Raw genomic sequence first — 12,177 nt, 5'->3', positions numbered from 1 at the left:
GCGTTCCTCAAATGCATGATTTTTCTAAATATTAAAAACATTTTGAAATTGTAAATTATTTCATTGTTTCTTATTTTTTAATTAGTTATTAATGTGTACGTATAATATTATACATGTTAAATATAAAAATATCACATAATATAATATTAATATATTAAATATGAAAACGAATCGAAATCTAATTATTATGAACATATAATAAATTGGGTATTTTTCATAGTATACTATAATTTTCAATGTACTTTAACGTAATAACATTTTGAATGTCAAAAAAATAACACCTACTATATATAGAATAATATAGAATAAAGTACTAAGACATTGCAATTTATAGAAAGATTATTAAATAACTCTATATATTGGAAGATATAGTAAATTGATCAAATATAATTTGTTTAAATTTACCTTAAGATTTACGATTATTTATAGGTATTAGTCTCTTAATGGTCTTCTTAGGTTTTACTATAAATAAAATTATGGAAATAGGTCATTTGTCTTCTTTGTGAGAGACTGATTCATACATTAAATCATGTATCATAAATAATGAATTAACAAAATCTACAAAATGTGCGGAGTTGGTCAATTTAGCTTCTAACGGCATTTCATTTATATAACATCACAAAATTGGTTATCTCTCTCATCATTGAATTAAGTTTAAATCGGACTACTACTAATCATAACATAAATTGTATTACTTTTTTGCGAATATTTTGGAAACTAAGGCCAAATGGCGGTAACGTGTATAGAAAAAAGTTGTTAAGAATGTTGACTTTGACAACATATTTCAAGGTCATTAAAATCGACGAAGCGTACCCTTTTCTATATAATTATCCAATTTTTCCACAAGTTCCAGTATATTTCGCACACAAATTAATTAAAAATTTTACACAATCTATCGATCACAATCTAATCCACGAAATATTTCATGTCCTCGAATATTAAGCAGAAAGCATAAAAAGCACTTGAGACTGCAATGTGTTAACAGAATAATTCGGATAAATAAAACGACAGCTTCTCTGACTTTTGGTCCGAGGACAGTAACTCTTGGGCGATCGCGCAGTTGCCGTATCGCACGTATCTAGCTTCTTTTGTTGTAAAAAAAGAATTGACACACCACGCAAGAAAGATTGCTACATCTTTCTGGTTGGTGCCAATGTTGCGTTAGTGTACCTCGTAGGTGTTCCACTAAGTGGCATATATCTGGTTTTCATTCTCGTCGCATAGTGATAAAGCACATTAACGTAACATACTATGTATACGCTGCAATGGACACGACCAAATAACAGTGAGCGATATTTTCTTTGACTTTTAGACAACCCGATCAAGTACTCGAATATCTTCCTCCTGTTTCTCCCTATCTCTTTTTTCTCTTTTTTCTGGAATTGTGTTTGTGCGTGTAGTACAGGAACAAGATACCATAAGAATAAACATCTACATATTAGATGTATATAAACTCATGAAAGTATTCGAACATTTGTAGATGCCTTTTATGAATATATTATGTGTGCTATACAAAAGTTTCATTAGCACCGTTATGAGACTTGACTATTATAATTAGATTGGTCACGTTTAAAACACGAAAAATATATATATATAAATTACAAGATATTTAGTGCAAATATATCAGTATTTCGCAGAGATCACAAAAGTATTTAAACAGTCAACTATACATTGTATTGAAAACCTCAATACATATTCAGTTGGACTAAGTTTAGCATTTATTATATGCTACAGATGGTTATTTAGGCTATATATTTAAATAAATATATATAAATAATATAAATAAATAAGTTATATATAAATAAATATATATATTTGTATAAATACAATATACTTTATCTATATAAAAAATTATTTATTTATTTATATTTTTTTTATAAAATTAAATAAATTAAAATTATTTAAAATTATTAAATTCAAATTTTTAAAATTTTATATCATAAAATTATTTTTTTTCAATAAATAAAAATTAAATATATAATCCCCCAATTCAACTTAATATTTTTATATTTTTAAATTACTTAAATTATATTGATATAATATTTATATATATAAATATTATTTAAAATTAATTTTAATAAAAAATTTAACTCTTTAATAACTCTTTTATTAAATATATGTTTAGAATAAATATCTTGTAATATCTATACACACGTATACATTTTCGGGTTCGTTTCAAATTTTACTGTGCAAATGGAATTTAAAAATGTTTTATATAACTTTATGATATAAAAGTTTTCTATGGTAAGTGTTTCCATGTACAAAATACTAAAATAAGTAATTGAGATATTCGCATTAACTGGTATTCACTGATATTTAAGTATTACATTATTCATATTATTAAATATAGTATTCATTTAAAAGATTTAAAATTTTTTGACTCTATCTAAAATGCAGTATTTTTTATGTTTGTATTTAATTAATATTTTGGTCTATAAATATTATCTATGCTTGTTTGTACGTCCATAGACAGGGATGTTGCACTTTGCGTTGTAAATTATAAAATAGATATATAGTAAAATTTATACGTGATGCGCTCAAAATATTCATGCAGAAATTATCATCGTATTTTATGTGTAGGAAATTGTGAAACATTAACTTGTTACTGTACATGAAAATGGAAAATTCTATTTTATTATTCTTTTATTTTCCTTTTTGTTCGAAAATACAAAGTATGTACGGTTTATTAAATACTTATTTTGATAAGTAGAGCTTTTGAATATGTATATATCCCAGCAAAAATGTATCTGTATTCCTTATTTTTAACTTTTTCCCCTAATTCTTATTCCTTGTTTAAACCTGCTTAATAGCAATAGAAAATATAAGTCAACAATATTAACAATTTATATTAATTAGTAATTAACATAATCGATGAGAATATATTTTTCCACATTGCTTTTACTACCTGTAATAAAAATTTGGCCAATTTATTATCCCCATTATGGAAAACATAATTAAATTACTTATATAATTCAATTTGTTTATGTTATTAATTCCATCTAATGTATAATAGCACAAATATTTAAAAAATAGAAAATCTTACATTTATATAATTTTCTATGTAATTCAAATTTTTAATTCATCACAATTCCTAAGATAATTTATCAAATAGTATTTAACAAAATTATAGTATTTAAACATAAATTAGCTTCATAACGTAAACGTAGCTTCCTCCTAGTTCTTTTCGTTATTTTTTTTATTTCTATATATATACGTATATATACATGTACCGTTAGCCTACATACCTTTAACCTCTATCCATGAAGGACAGCATTTCCGATGCAAACATTTACTCTTATATGATTAGAATACAGTAAGCAAATTTCTAGAATGCGTTAATTTATTGCCTTATATAATCCTGACATAATTTTCGCTACATTTAACACAAGCGAAGCAGTGAATCGAACAATCTTTACATTTGCAGCGTTTAAATAGCAAATATTTTCATATTTTATCAAATTCATTAGATATAATATTTAACGGAATATCTGGCAAAAAATTCACTTATAACATATTTACATATATACATCAAATGATTGCAAATAGATATTTTTATATAGTCGTTACATTTGATTACATATCTGCAAAAATGTGTCTAAAATAATTTATAAATGGTCCTAGTACTTAACGAATAATATTAACTTTGAAAATTAAGTTCATTCATACAATAATGTTTATGCCCTGAATAGTATGGAGTTAAAAACTGCAAAAGAATAGATTTATTAAAAATTATTTATAAAAGTAATTATCTAAAAGTAGTTACTTACAAATTACTTATATTAAATAGATGTATCTATAAATAAACATATTTCCAATTTCAATATACAGGGTGGTTGGTAACTGGTGGTACAAGCGGAAAGGGGGTGATTCTACGCGAAAAAAGAAGTCGAAAATATAGAATAAAAATTTTTCGTTTGAGGCTTTATTTTCGAGAAAATCGACTTTGAATTTTTGCTCGGTACGCGTTTACTTTATCGCGTCTCGTTATAACGGATCTCACTGTAGATCGTTGTCTCGATGAATATTATCGCAGTTTAAATTTGTTTTTGCCGTAACGGAAAATTAGGAATACATAATGAAATAATATGAAGTAATCATAAAGTTTATTATTACAAAAATTGCTGAAAATGTTGCCCATTCTGCAGAACACATACTTCTGCTCTTTTAATTAAATTTCTATGAACACTTTCTAACGTATTCGATTGTTTTAAAGTATGAAAGGCTTTAATAATCTTTTCTTTCAATTGCTCGCAACTTGCGATTTCTTCAGAATAGACAATTGATTTAATATGGCTCCATAAATAAAAATCAAGCGGAGTTAAGTCAGGAGAGCGTGGTGGACAAGCTATTGTTCTAGCACGACCAAACCAGCTTTAGTAATGTTAGAACGAGACGTGATAAAGTGCACGCGTACCGAGCGAAAATTCAAAGCCGATTTTCTCGAAAACAAAGCCTCGAACGAAAAATTTTTATTCTATATTTTCGACTTCTTTTTTCGCGTAGAATCACCCCTTTCCGCTTGTACCATCAGTTACCAACCACCCTGTATACGTAAATATACCTTTTCCAATTTAACTAAATTTTTAATACATTTCAATATATTTTCTTCCAATTTAACTGAACTAAATAGCCAGTCAATGTACTTCTTTAATTAATTTAATTTCATTGAAATCACACACTTATTTCAATACATTTATAAAATCAAATTTATAACTGAGAATTACTATAAAGTTTTGAATGATTTAGGTTATGTTTAAATCAGCATTTGTTGAAACCAGTTAACGCGTAAAATAGAAGAGTGGACACAGTTGTTACATCCGATCGGCAAAAGACTAAAGTAGTAGTAGAAGCAAACCCATAAAGAATCGTTGCGCGCCAATCCCACGCATCCGCCTTAAGGGCACTAAAAGCTGTGCAGATTTATGTATTAATTTAAAAATTTTATCTTCAATGGTCTTGATAAATGCCTTGTCTAAAATCACATAAATTATTAAACTAAATATATGTAGTATTAATAATTTATCACTTTGACAATAATCATCCAAACGGAGTTTTTCATTGTAAGTATTCCTCTTGTTAAATTTATTTCATTTATTATTAAACTTACGTTATATATTGTATATAAATTTTCCCTAAACAATCGGAGATATCGGAACATGATTTGTAAATAATCTTATTATTTCAATAATATTCATTCAAACGAAACTTTCTTTTATAAACATGCCTTTTGCAGCATTTATTTTATTTGTTACTAATTGCAAAACTATGTCCTTTTATTTATATAAAATAGAAATATTAGAATACGATTTATAGACAATCTTGTTGTCTTAACAAAATTCATTTAAATGATCATTTTATTTTGAATACTCATTTTGTAAAATTTATTTCATTTATTACTAAAGCTATATTCTTTTAAAAGATATAGTATATAATAAAATAGAATACGATTATGGAAATAAAAAAGAAATCTGAAAGAAAGAATTGAGCTTCATAAAAGAACTAACAATTTTCAAGAAATATACGTGATTACAATTGCAGTATGAAAGCTACTTTGAATGGTCAATTTGCATACAAAATTGGAGAGTTTCGATGAGGTGGAATCCTAACTAAGAATTAACGTCTTTCACGGAGAACAACCTGGAAACAGAGTGTACGATGAAGCTGGTTGAACAGCTTCATCTTCGAGGATAGATTGCTCCAAGATAAAGTTGCGGTTACTATCCTCCTGCTCAAGAAGTAATTAGTGTGATACTATAACGTGACCAGAATGTACCGATTTCGTACTTGACTATTCCATTAGTAGAATATTCTTTTCGAGTAAATTAAAGCGTATCGCAATTAATTCTGTCAAAAATGAAAGTAATAAATGGCGGATAATTGGATTTCATTTATCGCCAAACAAATCTAAATTTCATCAATATATATTTTTAAGTAAAGTTAATTCTTACATAGAACAACATTTTAACTTATCTTTTATTAAAGAGTAAATACTAGTACCAAAGAAGTATTCATAAATGCTAGGATTATCACAGATTCATCATTTTGATATATTAGTCTTTCATAATCGAAGAACATTCGAGATTTAATCAAACAACATCCATTCATTCAAACGGAACTTTAAAACAGCTGTAACTTCCACTAAACGTAACTCGTCATATTATGCGTCACATTATCAACTTACTAATCCGACAAGCGTATTATTCCTCCTTTGAAATCAGCGACATGGAAATGGTCACGACACTGCACAGCTTGACCAGTTTTCCAGCAAAACTACATAGACTCTATACAAAATCGTGCAAATAAACGGCAATTGCATTAAAACAAAGGTGATCGACGATGTGTAAACGGTTGACGAATCGAGTTCTTTCCCCCAGTAAGATTGGCTTTCACCGATCTCCGTCGTGCCAAAAACACGCGAAAGAACCGAGACTGCTCGATACACCTACGCGTCCCTCTAGTTCCGAGAGAGCGAGATTCAATCGGTCGAAGACACGAAGACTACGTTGACCGCATCCGGTCGAGCGAAACACAGCCGCTAGACTGGGGATCGGCGTCGACTCACCGATGTTCGTTCGCACAATAAAACGAGCCAACCGCGGTGCAAGCTGGTGTCACTTTCCGCCACCATTACTGAGCCGATATTAAGGGCGCACTGGTGTATCCAGAGAGAAGCGTGTGGCATTGGTCGCGCGGCCGCTAGTGGCCGTCCGTCTACTTCCGTTTCGGTTTCGAAGATCGAGGATTACGCTGCGGCAGTTGTTAGCTTCACATCAGATCTATAAGTTGCCGAAAAACTCGAGAGCCGGTGTAGCACATAAGAGCCAGTGACAGTAAACTGGGAAACATTGCACAGCCAGGTACGTAGTGCTTACTTACCTGGACCGCGCAGCCGCTTTAGGTCTTGGTGAACCAAGCGAAGAAGCAACCGGTGAAGCGACCAATCGGCGCTCCTTATCGCTGACGCGGCGTGCAAGCGACACGATGTAGGCGAGTGTGTGCGCCGATATACATACACACGGGCAAAAGTATCGGCGTGTCGTATCGGTTGTGTTCAGCTATCCGCACGCGGCGGGATTGCGGCTTTTGCCGCGCGATTCGATCGAGGGAACACCGCGAACTTCAGCTCCTCGCGAGCGTACAGAGATCGCGGTTTCTTCGGTACGCTTCGTTTTACTTCGGTTACCCTCGGTTCGCTTTTGCCTCATACTAGCGGGGGCGTGACTCCACGTAAGTACATTAGACGATGATGACAGTAGGGCTCTGTCTATCGATGTTAACGATTGCGGGTTCTATTTGACTTGTTCGGCTAGCTTTTTCTGCACGTGGAATACTTGTCGATTTTTTTAAATCGAAGGACACAGGTGAAACACGTGATAAGTTACACTTCTCGTCCTTTATAACAGAGCAATTTTAAAATTCAATTTATTGCAAACCAATTCTACATCAAAATCGTCTACATTTAATTTTCGAATTAAAAATGTGTTTTTGTCAACCCCTTACACGCTTAAAATATATCAATAATATTATTTGCGAGAACTATAATTAATCTTAAAAAGAGCTCATGTAGCAATTAAACGAATATTGCTCGTGTCCTAATAAACATCGCGGATTTATCGCTTAATTTTAAAAGATTATATTTTCGAATTTTCCAGATTAGTTCCTTCTTCAGCTATATATTCGATGTTCAAATACTTCGTTTTAACTATCAAGGGACATAATAGTCAGAAAATCAACAAAACGTATTTCTCCCTTGTGGTCTGAAAATGCTTTGATTAAAGAATACGCGTCTGTGATTCTTTTGTCAATTTTATTTTATCTTTTCGTTTTGTGCTTTCTAAATGTTATTTTAATCTTGTTTTGTGTTTTTAGATGGTATTGATTCGTTATCAAATAACGGACTGCAATAAAGTTTTATAACGTTCATGCTATCATAATAATGTTATATAAAGTTTCTAAGTTTCTCAATAATTATACTACAATGGACGAAAGAATAATTCTATGTAAAAAAAAAGTAAATCGAAAACTTAGGATAACCTTTTTTCACATAATGCTTGGTTTAAAAAAAAATCGAATTTGAAAATTTCTCGATTACCGGGCTAATTTTTAATTACGTGTTCAAGCCTTATTTTGTCCAAAATGAAGCTTTTGCCAAAAGTTTCATTCCATATTTCCGATTTTGTTTTGTCACGTAAAATTATTCCCTTTTTTAATCAACTATTTTAAAATTTAAGAAACCTGAAATTTTGTTACTTTTTCTGCCATCTTTGTTTGGTAATAATTATTATTGAGATAGAAACGTAATCGCATATATATACTTATTTATTTTTGTCATATTGCTTCAATTCTAAATTAATTATGTATAGTATATTTAACAGTTTCTGTGTTAAAAGGTAAGAAGCACGAAGAATTTCAAATATCTCGACGCACTTCAATGAAAAATGAAAAACCGCTAGATAGGATGTTTAAACTAAACACGGTCGTATAAATCATGCGGTTTTTCTGAAAGTTGATTTAAAAACGGGATTTTACAAAAGAGGGATGAAAAACTTGGTATAAAAATGACAAACAGTTATAGAAAATGGGGGACGATAAACGTAATTCAGAAACAACAGATAGTTTTTTAGATTACTTGATTTATGAAACGTCTTAATGCTTTCTAATAAATTCTTTTTAATAATGATATGAAATTGATGGAAATTTCGTATCCCGTTAGAACATTGATTGGTGAAAGTATTCTGCCCACAGCACTTTGATATTAATCGTGCATTATTGGTGACAATTATTATGCGAAAGGCAAACTACTAAGTGTTTTGTGCTGCCCACAGCACTTTGATATTAATCGTGCATTATTGGTGACAATTATTATGCGAAAGGCAAACTACTAAGTGTTTTATCTTCTTCATTCTGTACTTTGAACTGAATTCAAGTTTCGTGATTCATTACATTTGCGCAGCTTTTTTTCCTCGTTGCGTTCATAATGAATCACATCACCGATAATTTTTCTACAATCGATACCTCATGCAGAACCATCGCATAGTTTGTGGTTTCACTATAGAGCACGAACTATGGCCATGAATAGAGTGTTATATGGCCGTACGGAGCTCAAAATATTTAATATTCCAAATTTGCTATTAAATCATTTTCAAAGATAATTTTTAATGTTATTTTTTGATTTATATGATATTACATTGTCTTTTATTGTATTATATTAATGAAATTTGTTTTATTATATTGATACATTATTGTATGTATTAATAAAATTTGTTTTATTAAGGTTTTATTTGTATTAACATTAAACCTACCACTATCGGCCAATTTGACCGTTTTCAAGCTTTTGTACAGCTTTCACATATTTAAACATTATCACATCAAACTATACAGCTTTTTTTTAAATATGCATACAATGTAGTTTTCAGTATTTATTTCTCGTTTAATTTTTTTCTTTTTCAAGAAATATATGTAACCTCTCCTACCTAGCCCCACCGGTCTATTTGACTGCTCGAGATAATATGTTATTTGGTCTTCTAAACAATCAGTATAAAAGAAAGGCTATCTCAATGTGGCATGGCCAACTCAAAACAAATGATCAAATGGCAATGAGATGCAGTGTCAATTCGAAATCTTGTAGGTGGTTCCTTCAGGTGTTTTTCAATATTCTGCACCTAGCTGGAATAGATGCCTGGGTTTTATATAAAGAAAACTGGATAAAAAATGTCAAGGCAGAAATTTTTATTCTAGTCAGTTAGAGAACTTGGGAAAAGGAAATGTGCCAAAAACATAAACAAATACAAGTTTAGATTCACAACTTGTTAATTCTATAATCTGTTTGGGATGGAAAAAATATGTGTACAGCAAATGTACATTCGAGAATAAAATAATTTGTAAAAAATGCAGTAAAGCCGAATAAGCTTTGTATTATTTATATATCTAGGGAAATGTGTATGTACGTGTATATATGATGTATATGAACGAAAGAAACTATATAACTACCATTCATTTTTTATCCTCTTTTTCAGTTTATAATTGAAACTATATACAAACAAATTGGTATCTTTTATTTATGGATGATGTTCATATACTAATTCATTCAGCAACAAATTAACTATCTACGTTTAATTATGAAAACAATAATCCTTTTTAAGGACTGAGCACGGTAGAAATAGATATACACAGAAGAAATGTGGGTAGGTTTAGTGTTAACTTTTGTTATAAAATCTTTTATAAATCGAAGTCAAACTTTTTCTCTATTATTCGATTATCTTCCCCTTCTCTTTTCGTCAGTCACGTACACTGCATTGTTGTTGAAAATGACAACGTGAGTTCGTGCTCGTCCTCCACATGTCCTCCTATAATAGAAGATTGTTCTAGATGCAATCGATAGACTCAATCGATAGTTTTTAAGATGCTCCTTTGTTTTTTTCCCCCTACGATATGATAGATTTATCCGCACAATATAGTAATAACTATTGTGATCCTACTTCTGAGTTGTTCGTATGAGATTTCAAGTAAAATATTGCGTGATTTCACGCAAAGAATTAACGCACATATGCTGTCAGATACGTGCAGATTTATATCTTCAATGACATAGCTTTGCATCGTTGCAATAGTTCTCAGTAATATATCAATTCTACCTTATACCTATATATATATGAACATTGTAACGGCAGCCACATTAATCACGACAATTAAAAGAATAACTTTCTTAACATGTGTAACTGCGTCAGGTGCTAATCTGTGATCGAGATCACGTAATTGTATTCACTCGTATTTGTGTCTCGATAATTTATATCAAAGAGCTTCGGTCCCTCTGATTTTTAAATTAATTACAGTAAGTTACGTTGAATAATTACATAACGGGATCGTGTTTTGGAATAATGATTAGAACTAGCGCAGGTTTCATCAAATTTTTATTTCATATACAGTGGCGAACATATAAGTGAGAAAATTCCTTGTACCAAATGCAATTTCATTAAATTTATAATTATTACACGAAATAAAAGTCTGAATGGTGTTCTATATTTGTAGTGCTTCAGAGTATACGAAATAAATTTTTAAATTTTGTATTATGAACGCAAAAAATGGAAATAAAATTTTCATAATAATTAGTTCTATTTACGATTGAGCATTTTATACATTCTGTATAAGGTATTGCAGAAAAAGGAACTAACATTTTAAGAATTTACAGTACGCATCAAAAGGAATACAACAATATTTTAAATTATTATTACTCTTGGTGAAAAATTCACTGATAAGAATATTCGTTGAAGCGTGGTACAACAACGCACAAAAAATGTGTGATATATTCAGAAATATACATATGATTTATAATTTATGGATATAAATATTCTATTGAAATACGAAGGAAACAAATCAAATATTTTGTGTGGAAAGGGTAATACACTTTAGTGTGTTACTATAATTTCTTGTTAGTGGTAGTGACATTTGCTCTGCGAAGATATACGAATGGTAGTAACGGGAGTAAGCTAACGTGTTCAGGAAATATATTTATTGCTTTTAGCGAGGGTAATAATCATAAAATACACTTCTAAGTAGCTTCGCTGTGAAGAAACAAAACCCTGTTAATGTGATGGTAAAGGTTCTTATTAGCGATATTTCAACTGGTAGGTCAGCCGATTTGAAGCACGAGTTGCTACATTCATTCAAGTTTATTAATATGCAAACACACAAAGATACTAATACCAATGATTCTCATTTAGATAGCGTTCTATTGCACAAGTACACCTCTAATCGCGATAATACCGTTTACAGATACCACCAGGAAGAGTGGCCCTGTCGCGATTTCCCATAAATGGCGTACCTTCAGGAGGAAACGAGTATCCGGTTATCCGTTCTAGTATACGAAGATAACCTGTTACGTCAACTTTAGTAAATGCAGTTCCTCCGTTATGTGTATCTTCAGGTCTAAAATGTTCACTTCTTATATAGATATACGGTAGAAAATATATACAACACGACAAAATCTAAGTAAAAGTATTGCAAAATCCAATGATCAAATTTATTATAAATAGAGTGAACCTAGGACATTTCCAAGTTATCGTTGCAATTTCATCTTACTATAGTTCGAATTCAATTTTTATATAATAGAATATTCTCTATATAAATACGATGTTTCGTTAATAGAATATTCTCTATATAAATACGATGTATAGTTATAAA

The 12,177-nt window shown here is 30.3% G+C and overlaps 1 protein-coding gene across 1 annotated transcript in view; it reads right to left on the bottom strand.

Moving 5' to 3' along the window:
- Nucleotides 1-12,177, bottom strand: part of LOC100644979 — a 95,547-nt gene that overhangs the window by 78,137 nt on the left and 5,233 nt on the right. The gene's annotated exons all lie outside the window — the stretch shown is intronic.

This window comes from Bombus terrestris, chromosome 7 (assembly GCF_910591885.1).
Source record: "Bombus terrestris chromosome 7, iyBomTerr1.2, whole genome shotgun sequence".
Taxonomy (NCBI): Eukaryota; Metazoa; Arthropoda; class Insecta; order Hymenoptera; family Apidae; genus Bombus; species Bombus terrestris.
Note: the sequence above shows the minus strand (reverse complement) of the source record. Positions and strands in the feature narration are given on the sequence as shown.